Source organism: Grampus griseus (genome assembly GCF_964374135.1).
Source record: "Grampus griseus genome assembly, chromosome: 13".
NCBI lineage: Eukaryota > Metazoa > Chordata > Mammalia > Artiodactyla > Delphinidae > Grampus > Grampus griseus.
Window position 1 is genome coordinate 82,561,629 of NC_139007.1, and position 18,265 is coordinate 82,579,893.

Sequence of the window (18,265 nt, forward strand, 5' to 3'; positions counted from 1 at the left end):
ATATCTGTAACAAATAAATAAATACCTACACTTCTATCTTTTTTATTATAAGTTGAAGTACGGCTAGGTAAAGCCCTGGCAGGTATTCTTTTCTAGGATAAGAAGCAAAAATGAAATAAAATCTGCATCAATGTTTCTATGCAGAAAATCTAAACTTTCATTTTAGCTTATTGATTTGAGGTGGGGTTTGCTTGACACAAAAAAAAGAAATTCATGGTCTTCTTCAGCATATTTAGTGTTGAGTAACATTCATGTTTGCTTTACATTCTCTGCTAGTTCTTTTTTTCTTATACAGACATTTTAAAACCAAAATAAACTGAGCATGTGTACTAGCATTATAGAAGCACGTCAGTAGGCAGTAAATGATTTATGAAACTATCTTCTCTGGATAATACAATAGTGTTATACATACACAATTACTTTCATAGAGTTTGGAAGGCAAACATGAATATGAATGCCTACTGCATTCAATTTGCTATGTCAGTTTTTTTTAAAAAATTATTTCTGTGTATGGTAGTTTTTCTCCCTTTTAAAAACTCCCATTCTATCAGAAGCCATCTAAACCATTCCAAAGATGTGAAAAGCTGTCACATTCTTAAAGACCAACAGAGAAAAAATGTGACAGTTATCATTCCAATTCTTTATGTCAGTTAATATTTTTTTAGAGCTAATCTAGATCTCTAAGAATGAAGATCATACAGAAAGCATATTTTAGCTCTCCTTAGTGGAGAGACTGAAGAAGGCTATTCAGCTTTCTTCATGGTGTTTTCTTTTTAAAGCTACATTATTTGACTTCTTTAAACCTTTCACCTGAATATTTTCCAAGTTTTCCACATGCATCTTTAATAGAGGAGCCCTGGAATAAAACCAAACACAGAATAACACCTCACTTCCATAAACCTAACTTTTGCCCAGGCAGCTAAGCCACTCATGAAACAGTCAATAAATAGAGACAGCTGCACACACTGGGTACTCTAATCCAGGCTGACACTCCTCGGGCTGCACCCTGGAATCGGCTTACTCTTGTTGTAGACAAAATTCTAACATCCATAACTACCTGGTTTCCAGCCTACACATCAACACAAAATAAATGGCTGAACAGGATAATACCTGGACAGCAGTAGGAAGTGAGAGCTAATGGTGTGGCTACAAACACAGATGAGCTTAAAAGAAGCAAGATCGGGCTTCCCTGGTGGCGCAGTGGTTAGGAGTCCGCCTGCCGATGCAGGGGACTCGGGTTCGTGCCCCGGTCCGGGAGGGTCCCGCATGCCGCGGAGCGGCTGGGCCCGTGAGCCATGGCCACTGGGCCTGCGCGTCCGGAGCCTGTGCTCCGCGGCGGGAGAGGCCGCAGCGGTGAGAGGCCCGCGTATCGCAAAAAAAAAAAAAAAAAAGCAGGATCATTTAATATTGATGCTATCAGAACTCTACAGCTTTATACTTCTGGAGGCCACTATTACTCATGTACATCTACGTAGTGCTTCATAGCTTAGGAACGAGATTTTAGTTGTTTATGTACATATCAAAGTAAATATAGCTACAGAAATATAGAAACTTACTTAAACCTTCATAATCAGGGAGATGTACACTACCATGCCCACTTTATGAATCTAGGGCTTTGAGAGCTTAAGAGGTCTGCCCAAAGTTAGATAGTGCCATCCATTGCAGAGTGAAGGCTGGATTCCAGACCCTCTGACCCAGGTCACTGACCCTCATAGCTCACCACAGTACAGACTCAGCATTCTCAGACTTCTGGTGGCTTTTCACTCACTCTGCCTCCTCAAAATACGTCTCTTCCTAGAAACTGTACTTGGGCTTTGTATGAGTCAGCTCGGGTAGTCATGATAAACTGCCACAGACTTCGTGGCTTAAACAGCAGACATTTATCTTCCTACAGCTTTGGAGGCTGGACATCTAAAATAAAAGTGCTCACAGGGCTGGTTTCTCCTGAGGCCTCTCTCCTTGGCTTGCAGACAGCCACCTTCTCACTGTGTCCTCTATTTGCATGCAGCCCTGCTGTCTCTTCCTCTTCATATAAGGCATCAGTCCTACTAGACCAGGGCCCCACCCTCATGACCTCATTTAACCTAGTTACCTCTTTAAAGGACCCATCTCCAAACACAGTCATATTTGGGGGCGGAAGCGGGGGGGCTTCATCATTTGAATTGAGGGAGAGGGGAATACAGTTCAGTCCATAATAGGCTTCTAAGCCATTTTCCTTGAAAAGCGTATTTATTCACAAAACTTCAGCTACACCTGTGATGTGATGTATGCCAAATCTGTTTCCACAGTCCTCAGCTCTTGCTTATGCTACAGTAATACATTTATTTACACCTGCCTCATAAATATTCTCTTTCTGATGCCCTGTTAACTGAGACTCAACTTGTCTCAATCCAAACTCAACGGGACCTCCTAGTCAAAGACATTTTCTTTTCTCATGTCTTTGCCTCAATCACTGGCTTGATTTGCTTTGAAATATTCTGACTATTTATCTTTTTCTTCATTCTCAGGTCAATCAGCAAGTCTTATTGACCCTCCATTTAAAGTGTGTTTGCCTCTCTTCCTTTTATGCCCCCTCTCCCTGCACACTCACCTGAATAAAGGCTTCTACAGCTCCAACCCTGGATGAATACAGTAACCTCCTAACTACATCATCTCTGCACATTGGTGTGGTAGGTAGCATTCTAAGTTGACCGACCAATGACCCACACTCTTCTTTAACTCCCTCCTATGGACTGCGGGAGGAACCTGTGAATATGATATGTCACCTCCAGGTGACAGGTAGCCTGTAGGGGCTGCGAGAGGCCCTTGATTGACAGCCAGCATGGAAACAAGAGTCCTTAATACTGCTACTGCTAGGAACTGAATTCTGTTCAGCCACCTTAGCTTGGAGACTGTCCCCAAACTCCAGATGAGATCCCAACCCCAGGCAATACGAGAACCATGAGATCATAAATAATTATAAGCCCCTAAATTTGTGGGAACCTGTTGCATAATGGTAGAAAACTAATATTACTTGTCTACCCCCTCTAATTCATCTGTCACTGCCAGATTAACATTCCTGATTCAGTTAGTTCACCATGAACTCACTAAAAACGTATGCCCCTTTGCTAGCTCACTGAGCATCATGATAATGTTGACGGCGTATGCTCCAGCACACACACACACACACACACACACACACACACACACACACCTCCTAGAGAAAATAAATAAATAGTTAGGTAGCTTTTGGAAACATGACCAAGCTGTCAAGAGTACAAGAAACCAGTTATATATATTTTGAAAGGTAAGTCAGTTCCATTTATTCTGCTACACTGTAAAAAACAACAACAACAACAACAAAAAACCCAAAACAGAAATGGTTAATAACAGAGAAAATGTAGCAGCATTTACACCATCTAGGGTTAAGTTCTACCACTATGCCCAAATATTATTTTTTCTCAACCATTTTCATTCATGCCATTGAAACTTAAATCTCAATGAAATGTAACATTGAAACCAGTTTTCAAAGAACTTTAATTTTGGTTCCACCTGAGATAGCAGATCTATTCCCCACCATCTGGCAACAAAACGTTTCATTTCAGGCAGCTCAATCTTCTCCACTATGCATCTCTGCTCAGCATGCTTCCTCTTCAGAACCCTCATTCACTTCCCCTCAATACAAATTCCACATATCCTTCAATACTCATCTAAAACAGTATCCTATCCATTAGGATGCTGACTTATCAAACATGTATTGAGTACCTTCAAGGTATACTAGAAATGGTGGGATGAGGGAGATTAAAAGTGACGTTCTTCCATAGGAAATTGGTTGAGCAAAGTATAGTAAATATGTGCAACACACTATTATGCAGCTACAAAAAGTGCATGAGGAATATCTCTATGACCAATGTGAAGTGATACAGTTCGAAGGTCATCTCTATTGCTACAACAGTCTCTATAAACATGAGGGACATATTGTTAAAAAAAAAAATGCAAAGTACATATGTATAGCTGGCTGTCTTTTTCTTAAGGAAATAAGAAAGCACACATATCTGCTCATCTTTACAAAACAAACTCAGGAAGGATAAATCAGAAACATGGTGTTGACTGCACACAAGACGTAACATGGAGGTGGACGACAGGATGAGAGCAATGTGGGGTGAGGGGAAGTGACCCTTTTCTGAGGGTACCTTTTTATATAGGTTTTACTTTTGGAAATATGTTAATGTTCCACACATTCCCAAAATAAAAGATAATCAGAAAAGATGGGAAGATGGGAAAATTCTGTAACGGAAAGCAAATTAAAATAAATATTCCAATTGTATTTCAAATGAATGTTACTACCTCATTGAAGGGAGAAAAAGGAGATGCAGTCCAAGTAATCTATAACTATAGTATTTTACTGTAACCCAGTTTGAACTGGCCTTTCCCACCTCTAAATTTTGTTTGGGTTCTTGGTATTTAAGTGATTCAGGGTCATTTCTTAAATGATTTTGATCCCCTCAGAATCAACCTAAACAGTTTCCATCTTTATTTAATTAGTTTATTTTTTCTGCCTAAAGTACCCACTACAGACTTCACTACGCTGAACTTTCCCCTCTTAGTTCATGATCACTTGCCTAGTATAAAAATGTCTCCTTTTTTCGTAATGTGGTTGAATATGGTTATTAAAGGAAGTTGTTTTAAACTTGGTGTACTACTAGTAATCACAAAATGCATATCTAGAACTCGTTTCTCTCTCTCTGAATGTATACAGAGGTGTCCAGCACACCATGCTAGCTGGGTTTGTGAGTTCTGAGTTAATCAGAACATGGAAAGAAATGATGATGCAGGTGGCTCATCCAGAAAGATACAGGATAGGATGATTTTGTAATTTGATTTCCCCATTCTACCTATTTTTCTCTTAAATTTTCATCACTGCATTTTTTTAGTTGTTAGTATCTGCTTTATATAATGTTTCTGGTCCTTCCTCAATGTCCAGCTGTTTTCACTTCTTACTGGGTCAGCTTTGTAAGCTTCAAGCAAGCTTCACCCTTATTTCAAAGTGGTTTTGAATCATGGGTCCAAAGGTCATGTTACCTAGAATTTTGTATAAACTAAATATAAGAAAACTATGAGTATATGACACTCTCTTATGAGAAAAAAATCTGTGGTTTTATTTTCCTAATCAGGCTTTGTGAAAACAATGTTGCCTGCTCTAAGTTTTTTATTTACTTCTTGATTCTCTGTGTCACTAATATTTGATTGCTGAATAAATGTTATTTTGTGTATTTTCAATTATAACCTATAAAAAAGTATACATAGATCTTCTAAGTATTTCTCAGATTTTCCACTATTTCTAAGTATGTTGAAACACCAAGATCCAAATTCATATTTTATATGTGTATTTACTTCTATATGTTTATATGTTAATATTATATCTTTTCTTGCTTAAATTCTTGAATAGTTCAAAATGGAAATTAAAAAGAAGAGAAATCTAAGATGCTAAGAACCAATTCTTCTAAGACATGATTAAATAATTGGGGTATTTTCATTAGTTTTCAAAAATACATATGGAAAGCAACCTTAATAACTCCCCTTACTCCCAAGTGGTTTATCTGAAATATTTTTATACAACTAAATACAGAGGCAGCAAAAGAATTCTGGGACAGGTTATTCTGATGAACCCTAGTCTGAATAACTATGAAAACAGTAAGCTGGTGAGAGATGCTGGCCAAAGCACTCAGGTGATTTGGAAATTCTTTCTCACAGTGAATGATGGTTCTAGAAGGCTGCAAGGCTGGAGGGAGACCAGAGCCCCCTTCTCTGGAGAGGCCATGGGACTTTCTAGTAAAAGATTGGCTGGTGCTTACCCCTGTAGGGCAATTTTCAATATAGGTAATTATTTTTTGTGTATCTAAATCTTCCCTGCAAGTTCAATTGGGAATAGTTTCATTAAAGGTTATTCTTTCCACACCATAAATTAATCCCCATACTGTATACCCCTTGTGAATCTCAAAATGGAGTTGTGAAGATTAATCATTTAATTTGTGTGAACTCTTTGGAGACTGTTTTCCCCTAGCTCTTCAGGAAGCTCAATATATGCCTAGCTGCACACAATAGATATTTTTAACAAATTAATTTATCAAACAACTACTATGTGTCTATTACTATGCTAGGCAGTGTGAGGATAGAGAAAAAATATAACAACAATCTGTGGCTTCAAGGAATTTATAACCTAGTTCAGTAAACAAAAATTTGAAAAGGCAAGTTCACACAGACCATGATCTCAAATGTCTACAAGCCTGGGAAGGAAAGTGAAATAAAAGTAAATTGCCTGGAGGGACCCTGGTAACCAGGAGACCCTGCTGCCCATCCAGGGACACCCAGGCCTCAGTTCCAGACAACTGCTAACTCAAGAAACTAGTGCCAGCCTTGCCAGACCCGTTGTTTGACTTGGTTGAAACTGGAAGTGCAGATATTTATGTGTAATTAACCACTTTTCAAATATTGGCACCAATTCAAAATTTGTGTTTTTAAAACTCTTGGTGAGTCAATACAAACCCATCTGTAGGTCACCTTTAGCTGGTGAGCTGACATTGTGAAACCTCAGATATGAAACAACAACAAAACCAACTAGATATAATTAAGCACCAAAAGAGATGTTACAAATAATATATGCATAAAAGAGAAAAATGAAACTGGGTGTCAGAGTGGAGGATGCCATACAAAATGGAAGCCCTGAACTGAATTCTGAAGGGAAATTCTAAATCTTAAGACTATAGGGAACATAAAAAATAAAAGTTTGCTGACATGTCAAGGCTAAATGTGCTCTATTGTAAGGAAATGTATCCTTACGATACATGGTGACATGTCCTTAACAGAAAAATCTAGAAAGTGTTGTAAACATTAAAGGAAATAATGAATAATTTTCAAATAAACTCAGTTGTGAACCACATCCAATATCACTAATGGAATATTTCTCCATTCCTAATAATAGAAGATGATTATGAAAATGAAAATCCTATTTTCAGAAACTGAGACACAGATGTAGAGAATAAACATATGGACACCAAGGGAGGAAAGGGGGTGGTGCTGGTGGGATGAATTGAGAGAGTGGGATTGACATGTATACGCTAATATGTATAAAATGGATAACTAATAAGAACCTGCTGTATAAAAAAATAAATAAAATTCAAAATTTCAAAAAAAAAGAATTTATGATGAAAATTTTTTTTTAAAAAAATGAAAATCCTTGTTGCCTTCAGCTTTTAAGATATAAAAAGTAGTTATTGTTAATGCATTAGGAGATCCAGGGGGTTATACAGACAAGAATAATGACCCTACCATTTGCTTTTAGGACATTCTGAAATATTTGTCAAGCTGGAAATTGTGTGCAGGTGACATTTAAGAATTAAACGGTCTTTGAAAGCTCCCTTCTCCTGGAAATGCCTCGATCGGTTATAACAAGAAAGGATGCAGGCTCATTTGTGCAAAACTGCCCACAGCCTTTACGTCAGCTGCTGCTAACAGGAGCCAGGGAATCATTACACACATCTCTGTTGTTTGTAGCCCTGCAGGGTCACGACACCTCCTTCAGACTCACTTTTTATTTCCTGTTCGATGGAGATGCAGCCACAGTGGAGTGTAAAATAATATTCATGCACCTCTGCTAAGAAAGAAAAGTCAAAAACAGAAGGGGAAAAACAAGTGCTTTTTGTGGGGAGAGAGAAATTGGAAATAGATTGGTTGGAATAAAAGACTGATGAAGAGGTATTCAAAGCTTGCAGGAAAAAAAATGGTGAAAACAACTGATGTCAGGAAGCTTTTGATAAGACACTCAAAAATGTAATTTTAATATTTATTGCTTGTAGTGAAATTGATCAGTATGTCGGGCGTGATGAGGTCATGAAAGAAGAGATAGATGCAGGCAAATTTATTATTTCTGCTTCTGTTCTTTCTAGTTTGATATTAGTCTATTTTCCCCCAATAAACTATCCTATTGCATACCTCCCACATTCTGCTATTTTTTGGTAATGTAATTTATCTGTCATCTTTTATAAAATACTAAGGTACCCATTTGTTGTAAGGGTAGGGATAAAAATAACCTCCTTTAGAAGAAAACACTGACTCTAACCAGCTAAGGATCTACATTGTAAACCATATGAAAGACAAGTGAATCCTCTAGTGGACCTTTATCAAATTATATTTTCTGGTCCTGGGGCAACCCACCCTCCTTGACCTTTTTTATTTGTGTGCATGAGACAGAACTGGGAATGTTAATTAACATGGAGATTGACTGTCATACAATAATATTCTGTTGTTTTCCTCTTTTTTTGCATATTTATTTAACTAGGATAGTTTGATAAATATACTTCAATTTCATTTTATTTAAATCAAGAAAATAAATATGAAAAAAATCAGAATAAATGATGCAAGTTAGTCAAAGATCTTGAAAGACCTCTTGAAAGACTGAGCCTCATGTCTTAAGAATTGAATCCAAATGTGAGCCTGTGCCGTCCTGTGTACCACCTACTGCTAAAACTCAGATCCCTCAACCATAAAGTGAAGATGATAATGATACCTCCTTCCTCACAGAACACAGTAATCAGGTCTCTTTATCCAGAAAACGCTTCTGGATCTATACACAGAAGAGTGGAGGCAGTCATCTCACTGAAAGTGGTGAAGGGATCCTCCTCTTGGTGGTTTTCCAAAGAACCACAGCGCTTATCTAGCTGTGTATTGCAGATCTCTAAAGATGTTTGCACTTACACTGCAGGAAAGGCTTGGGAAAACATCCCGCACCTGTATTATAAAAGTTGTTATTGTTGAAATTATTTTTAATGTTATCACGATATTACTATTATTTTGAGAGTTTTGGGTGAAAGCAAATAGAGAATATTGGAAGATAAGAGATAAAGCCTCACCAAAACATTTAAATGTTGCCACTAGTTTAGGATGCATCCTGCATCTCACCATTTCCACCAAAATCACCCTAGTCCAGCCACTACCCTCTCACTCTTATGCTACCGCCATGGCCCTCTTTCTGGATCCCTAGTTTGCCTCTTCCAGTCCAGTCTTCCCACAGCAGCCAGAGGGGTTTTATTGTAATATAAATCAGATTTATAGCCTTACCCATACCAAAACCTCGGGTTACTTCCCATTTCCCTTAGAATAAAATCCAAACTCCATACAGCCATGAGGGCCGGCATGCCTGGCTCCTGCCCGCTTCTTAGGACTCCTCTGGGCTCACCCTCCACATCTTGTACCAACCTCCTGCCCCCACCAGCATTCAGTCTGTTCCTCAGACTAGTCAGTCTCGCTCCTACAGCTACCCCTTCTGCACCTAGGGCATTCACCACTCAGCTGTCTGCAGGGCTGTCTCCTCCTTCTTCTTGGTTTCTATGGCTCCTCAGAGAGCCCTCCCTCCACCCATGGCCCCTTGCAAAGAAGCTGCCTCTACACCTTCACTCTCTGCCCCATGGCCCTGCTTTACTTTATTCTTTTTACTAATCACCATAAAAGTTTTTTTTGTTTATTTATTCGATTCCTTCTCTGATCTCCCTCACTCTCATTCTCTTTGAATGAAACATCCATTAAGGCAAGGACTTAGTTGCATGTAACAGACCTCAGTTGCCTAGGTCTGTTCTTAGGTTAGTAGGGAATCCATACCTGTCTTTAGTTCAATGTATTAATATGTGACCAGTAAAGTTCTTGTGATGGGCTGAGTAATGGCTTCCTCAAAGACATCCATATCCTAATCTCTGGAACCTGTGAATATGTGGTTTCATGTGGCAAAGGCACTTTGCAGATACAATTAAATTAAGTTAAGGATCTTGAGTTGGGAGATTATCTTGGATTTTCTGGGTGGGACCACTGTAATCACAAACATCCTTATAAGAGGAGGCATGTGGGTCAGGGTCAGGGAAGGCTATGTGATGATGGAAGCAGAGGTCTGAGTGATGCAAGGCCATGAGCCAAGGTGGCCTCTAGAAGTTGGAAAAGGTAAGGAAATGGATTCTCCTCTAGAACCTCCAGAAAGAATGTAGGCCTGTTAACACCTTGATTTTCACTTTCTGAGACTGACTTTGGAATTCTGACTTCCAGAACTGTAAGAGAATAAATTTGTCGTATTTTAAGTCACCAAGTTTGGGGTAATTTTTAAAGCAGCAGTAGGAAACTCTACAGTAATGGATATATGAAAATGTTATACACAATTCAAAGGGAATAGTGAATTCAAAACACCTGACAGACTTTTATGGTCAATGTAGTCTGAAACATCATAGTAAATATTTTGACTAAATATAGCATCCATATTATATATTATTATCTATTTATCAATAAAAATAAGTGTATCATCCTTAAGTTTTCAGTATTAAAAGAAAAAATTTAAATTGTTGCAATCAGAAAGGTTCTCTGGCAATCATCTAGCTGTTTTTCTGTCTCCTGACAATTTTTTACCTAAAATATGTGAAAACAGAAAATTACAAATGCCATATTTTTCAAAAAAGTCTTGGCTATAAATGAATAACAAGGTCATAGATGGTAACCTTAAAGTTCATGGTTGAAATGAAGACTATGAAAGAATAAAAGACTCTTAGACCAGAGGCCAAGAGAAGAAAAGCTTTCTCCTATCAACTAACTAGCAGGAGTAGGTTGATGGATATTTAATACCAGCTACTAAGTTTAAGTTAAAACTGTATTTATTTGGTATCTTATCATAAAGATAGCTTTTATTTAAGTCTCTTTGCTAACAAGGGTGATTAATTTTCCTGTAACACTTGAAATTTTGTTATATTAGTTTGACAGACTATTGCTTTAGAATTTTGAGATATAAAATTTTTATAAAAATAGATTTGTTACAATGTTAGCTGCAGAAACTTTTACTGAAAATTATCAATGATGCTTCATCGGAGATGGTTTGTACCTGGCAACTAATGGTAATTAATTTACAACAACTTCATTGATTTGGATCTAATTAACTGATGTTTTTAAAGGGCTATGAAGAGTCTCCTAAAATTAGGAACATAGCTAATGTACCCTCCTTGTAAAATCTATTTTACACATGAAAATAAAAGTGACTCTAACAATGCATAATTATAATTTGTTTGGATAATTTCTGTATGTAGTGCTATTCTTAAAATTTTCCATTGCTTACGGTGAGAAAACTCCACATGATCTAAACCCTTCCCAAGAGAGGGGAAGGAAGCTCTGTTCCCCTCAGCATGATCACAGGGCATAGCCGCTTGCCATGCTCTCTTCATCACATCTTCACACATTTATTTTTGATTCGAGATAATTAATTTTCAAATTCCAATATTCCTTTTCCTTTCAGTGTCTGCTCTCCTTTCCTGAATACTTTTCCAAAATTTCCCCAAGTATCCTTTCTAAGCATCGGAGACCCAAACAACAAAGCAAACAATCAAGATTCTTGGTAATGCAGACACACGCCCCAACCCACCAAAACAGACATGCACACACACACATAACACTTATATACTATGCTTATAAGTGCAAGTATGTTTGTGTACATTTTGCTTCAAAAATTAGAATAATTTATGCAGGTAACTACTTAGAAATAATCAGCATTCAACCAAATAAGGAAATCTCAATTATTCAAGATCATCTCTGAGAAAGAAAGTACCTGTTTCTCTTGTTATGGCTCCTCTGCAGTAGCAGGTTCCATCATAAGAGTTTTACCTTTATCTTAGCCCTCAGCCTGTAATTCATCATGAGCCTTGGGATTCTCGTTATTTGTCTTTTTCTCAGCCAGTTCTTTCCATTAGACATCTGGCTTATGTTCCCTCCCTGATTTTTATTATTCTTCTCTTGTTGACCTCATTGTCACTGGCTTGTATTCATTTCTCCAACCTGTCAAGAGCATTTGGAATTCTGATCCTATCCCCCCAGGTTCTGCTACCTCATCTGACTTTACGATACCCTAATACGAGGTAAGCATGCATCTATTCCATCATCCAGTCACTGATGGAGATGTTTAACAGTCCTGGACACAGGCTGACCCTGGCGACACACCACCTGTGTCTGCCAAGTTAATGGCATGCCATTATTAATTACCCCTCAGGAGAAGTGTAGAGGATGACAAGGGATAACATACCTCTAACTGTCCCAAACAGTGAAACAACTAGCTCATGGGCTTCTGTGAATTTCATTTACATAAGTGGTTCTTGCTCTTTTAGCAGTCACAGAGTCTTTGAGTATCAGAAAAAAGTTATGGATTGTCCTTCCTGATTTACACAAACATTTTGCATACAATTTCAGAGGATTCAAGGACTTCCCTTGAAGTGCATCTCTGGAGCTCCTAGAGGTCTGGGATGTTTAGATTAGGGATACTAATTCAGATATCTTTAAATACTGCAGCATCTACATTATCTTGAAAATTAATGTTACATTTCATAAATGCCAGAAGAAATTACAATTTGAAGGATATTCTTTAGCATGGATACCTTAAAATTCTCTTGATTGACATATACTATCAGACAAAAGAGAGAATTACTCACGTGTTTAAATGAAAATGATTTGTTTGAAATGAGGTGAAGTTAATTTTTCTAATTGCAGTAAAATACACGTAACATAAAATTGAGCATCTTAACACTTTTAAGTATACAGTTCATTACTGCCAAGTATATTCACACTGTTGTGCAACCAATCTCTAGAACCTTTTCATCTTGCAAAGTTGAAACTCTATACCCATTAAACAACAACTTCCCATTTCCCCTGACCCCAATCCCTAGCAACCACTATTTTACTTTCTCTTTCTACAATTTGGCTGTTCTAGACACCTCATATAAGTGGAATCACACAGTATTTGTCTTGTTGTGTCTGATTTATTTTACTTAGCATAGTCTCCTCCAGGTTCACCCATGTTGCAGCATGTGTCAGAATTTCACTCTTTTTTAAGGCTGAATAATATGCCATTGTATGTATAGACCACATTCTGTTTATCCATTCATCCAACAGTGGACACATGGGTTGCTTACACTTTTTAGCTACCGCAAATAATGCTGCTATGAACATGGGTGCTGCAAAATTAAACGTTCAACAAAGAAACCTTACTGCTTAGATAAAGGCTATTGCACTCAGTGTTTTCAGGTTTAAGTTTTTAAAATACTCTATTATTTTTATTGCTAAACATAATGGACATGAAGAAAACTACACAAAACTAACTCAATGGATTATCACAATGTGAACAGTCAAATAACTACCATCCAAATCAAGACACAGAAAAAAAAAGTCCTATGTGGAACTTACTTTCTAAAGTATATCTACTACATGCTAGATATTTCTCATACACAATTTATTTGGTCTCCCTAAGAATGCCACCAAGTGGGATGTAAACTGATACAGTCACTATGGAGAACAGTATGGAGGCTCCTTAAAAAACTAAAAATAGAACTACCATATGACCCAGCAATCCCACTCCTGGGCATATACCCTGAGAAAACCATAATTCAGAAAGACTCATGTACCACAGTGTTCACTGCAGCACTATTTACAATAGCCAGGACATGGAAGCAACCTAAATGCCCATCGACAGACAAATGGATAAAGAAGATGTGGTACATATAAACAATGGAATATGACTCAGCCATAAAAAGGAACGAAACTGGGTCATTTGTAGAGACGTGGATAGACCTAGAGACTGTCATACAGAGTGAAGTAAGTCAGAAAGAAAAACAAATGTCGTATATTAAAGCATATATGTGGAATCTAGAAAAATGGTACAGATGAACTGGTTTGCAAGGCATAAATACAGACACAGGTGTAGAGAACAAACGTATGGTCACCAAGGGGGAAAAGCCGGGGGTGGGGTGGTGGGATGAATTGGGCGATTGGGATTGACATGTATACACTGATGTGTATAAAATAGATAGCTAATAAGAACCTCCTGTATAAAAAAATAAAAATCAAGTGTTTAGAAAAAAAAAAAAGAATGCCGCCAAGTAGGTATTATCATCCCCATTTTTTAAGTTGAGTAAGGGAAAGATGAACAGAGAAAGTACAATGTCACATAGCTAATAAGTGACAGAAGTGGGATTCAAAAGATCAGTCTCTTCTACCACACATCGACATCTGGTTAGACTAGGCAGAGGCCAGTGGGCTCAATTAAACCCATCAACTATATTAAAAATTACCAGAGGAATAAATCTGAGTGATATTTGGTTAATGACCACACTGTTTATCCTTTTGATATTCTTCACAGTAACTTCTACCCACTCTTCTCATTCTGCCCTCTGGAGTCATTTAAATAGACACATTAATATGTCTACTTAAGAACAACCCCTAAGTAGCTGAGCACATCCCCATGAAAACTCATTCCAGGGATCCTCTGGAGGTTCCGTCACTGAGACCGGGTCTCCAGACCCTTTACTTTCCTGATAGTCCTTTTGTGGTCACTCTCTACTTCGTCAATGCACCTTGTAAACCGAGGTTCTCTCCAGAACTGACATTGTATTTTAGACATTCACTACCCAATGCAAAGAACAATTCATACATTCACTCATTCAAAAAATATTTATTTAGAGCTTTCCATGTGCCCAGCATTGCTCCAGACTATACCTTCTCTGGCAATACTTTGATTAATGCAGGAAAGGCTGCCGGCACATTTTTATAGTCTTGTCACACTGTTGACTCATACTGAACTTGGCATCAACTAAAACCCTAGATGCTTTTCACATGAAATACTACCAAGGCAGGTCTTCGTCATCCTATATTTATGTAATTGGTTTTTTGAAGCTAAATCCTTATGCTATCTTCACAGTAGATCTCCAGGTTTTACTGCGGTAATCTTCTAAAATTGATGTTTTGGTTTGTTATCAGAATACAATGATATTTTAAAATGCTTCTTGTAGGCTTTAAAGTGTAAAACTTTATCTGTTGAAAGAGAATTGTTTCCTCCTTTATACACCTCTTTTTCCTTAAAAGCAATCAAACAAACTCTTTGTAATTGTTCTCTTTTGTCAAGGTTTGCACCTTACAGGCATTATCACATCTCTGCTTTACAAGCCAGAGTACACTGACACCAAGAGAGAGCAAAAAGAAAATGCAAGTAGAAAACAGTGTTTCCTTAAACTGAAATCTTTTATTTCCTACGTGCCAAAAATGGAAATTGATCTGACTGCATTACAATTTTTCAAAACTAAAAATTAGTTCTTAAAGTGGCTAAATGTAGCTAGGAAATGCCTGAACAGTCCATGGGAAGTTTTTATTCCATTAGTTCAATGAATACAGCTAATGACTGAGAAAGTTTAAAGTTTACTGAAGAAGTTTACTACTTTAAACTTTAAAGTAGCTGAGACAAGTTATTATGATTAGGACTTAGGGGAAAGAACCAAGAGCCTCAAGAGTAGGGCAGCCAGATTTGGCAAATAAAAATACAAGGCACTCAATTAAATTTGAATTTCAGATTTGTTGTCCATCTGTAATTCAAATTTAACTGGGTATCCTATATTTTATCCGCCAACCCTATACAACAGCCTTGGAAATGGTAATTATTAATTAACAGAAACATTAATACCAGAATTACTTATTTCTTTACCAGAACTCATTACCCACAAAAAAGGGTAGCTAAAGTAATTTGGTACATGAGAGCAAATTACTTCATTCATGAAAAATTATGACAACTCTGTCTCACATTATAAGACATCTGTAAATGGAGAAGTTATATTTTTGTTTTAAGATGAGAAATATAAACTATTCTCATATAAAGCAATAGAAAAGTAAATAAAATTTGCACTTCTGGTGGCTTAACTATAAAAAGTAAATTAGGAATGACATAGTGACAGTACTTAGAGAAATTAAACATACAGACATTCTATGACTCAGCAACCCTATTGCTAACTATGTGTCAGAGAAATTAATCAGTGGCATAGAGTAGAGGACCACACATATATGGGCAATAGATTTCAGATAAAGGTGAAATGGCAATTCTGTAGAGAAAAAAAAAATACTCTTTTCTACAAATGGTGCTGGAACAATTGGACATCTATATGCAAACAAAAGAACACCAATCAAATTCTGATACATACTAACCATCATATACAAACATTAATTAAAAATGAAATTTCGTCCTCAATGTAATATGTAAAACAGTAAAATATCTAAAAGAAAATATAGAAGAAATTATTTTTAACCTTGGGATAGGTAAACAGTTCTGAGATATGACATCAAAAGTATTATCCAGGGCTTCCCTGGTGGCGCAGTGGTTGAGAGTCCGCCTGCCGATGCATTGGACACGGGTTCGTGCCCCGGTCCGGGAGGATCCCATATACCGCGGAGCAGCTGGACCCGAGAGCCATGGCCGCTGAGCCTGCGCGTCCGGAGCCTGTGCTCCGCAATGGGAGAGGCCACAACAGTGAGAGGCCCGCGTACCGCAAAAAAAAAAAAAAAGTATTATCCATAAAAGAACAGACATATATTTAATTTAATAAAAAATAAAAATTCTTCCCTTTGAAAGATACTATTAAGAGAATGAAAAGATAAAACAGGTTTGTAGAAAATATTGTAAAAAATATATCTGATAAAGAACTTGAATCTAGAATACATAAACTCTGTAAAACTCAATAATAAACATGCAAATACCAAAAAATGTGTGCAAAACATTTCAAAAGATATTTCACCAAAGAAGACATATGGATGGCAAGTAGGTACATGAAAATGTGCACCGTCACTAGCCATTAAGAAAATTAAAATTAAAACCATGAGACACCACTACACACATAAGAGAATTGCTAAAAATGAAGACTGATCATCCCAAGAGTTGGCCAGGATATACTGCTAACTGGAAATGTAAAATTGTATAGACACTTTGCAAAAAGCTTTAGTACTTCTAGGTATTACCCAAGAGAAATCAAAACATATTCTGAAATATTAGGAAACTGAATAATATATCCCCAAATAACCCATGGGTGAAAGAAGAAATCAAAAGGGAAATTCTGAAATGAATGAAAATAAAGACAAAGATATCAAAATCTTTAAGATGCAGCTAAAGCAGTATTTTTTATATATATATATATATATATATATATATATATATATATATATATATATATATAGGACCTAACATCTATAGAGAAAAGATATGAAGTTTTAAATGAATGACTTCAGTTTCCACTTAAGAAAAAATCAACTAGCAAATGAACAGTAAATGAAAAGCAAAGCAAGAAGGAAAAAGGAAACAATAAAGATCAGAGTGAAAAATCAATGGTTGAGGAAACAGAAAAACAATAGGGAAAAGTCAATGAAACCAGAAGCTTGCTCTTTGAGAAGATCGATAAATGTATACATGTCTTGTAAGACTGATCAAGAAAAAAGAGAGAAGACACAAATTATTGATATCAGGAACATGAGAAGTGACACAAAAACAGATTCTATAGATATTAAAAGTATAATAACAGAATATTATGAACAACTTTATACCCATAAATTTGGTAACTTAGATGAACAAATTTCTTGAAGGACAAAGAAAAACTACTAAATCTCAAGCAACATAAAATAGAAAACCTGAATAGTTATTTCTCTATTGAAAAAAAAAAAACTGAATTTGCAGTAAAAACACACAAAGAAAACTCCAGGTGAATTCAAATACTTAAGGAAGAAACAATACCAATTCTACAAAAATTCTTGATAAAATTGAAGACAGGAAAATTCTTTGCAACTCATTATTTTCAGTCACTATTACTATGATACAAAAACAAGACAAAGATATCATAAGAAAACCAATCAATGTAATTTACAATATTAACAGACTGATAAAAGAGAAACCACATGATCATCTCTACAGATTTAAAATAAAAGCATTTGAAAAAATCCAATATCCATTCCTCAAAATACATCCATTCTTAACAGCAAATTAGGAATAATAGAGAAATTTCTCAACCTGATAAAGAACACCTATGAAAACCTGGAGCTAACATCATACTTAATGATGAAAGACTGAGTGCTTCCCTTCTAAGATGCCAATGTTCAGTCCTACCATTTTTATCCAACATTGTACTTGAGGTTATGCACAGTGCTATAAGGCAAGATAAATAAATAAAAGGCATCAAGATTAGAAAGTAAAAAGTAAAACTGCTTCATTCCCAATTGACAAGATTATAGAAAGTTCTGTAGAATCAACAAAAAGGTACTAGAACTAATAAGTGAATTTAGCAAGAATTCAGGTTACAAAGTCAATATACAAAATATCTAATTTTAAAATAAAAAACAGCATTTACAATAGAATCAAATATGAGATACTCTTATAAGAATAAATTTCACAAATGTTTTGTAAGAACTGTACAGTGAA

At 36.5% G+C, this 18,265-nt stretch overlaps 1 protein-coding gene across 2 annotated transcripts in view; it reads right to left on the reverse strand.

Annotated features, from left to right (window-relative positions):
- The window catches only part of PRKN (parkin RBR E3 ubiquitin protein ligase), a gene marked incomplete at its 3' end in the record, with an annotated part of 1,266,888 nt that overhangs the window by 868,933 nt on the left and 379,690 nt on the right, over positions 1-18,265 (reverse strand). The window lies entirely within an intron of this gene.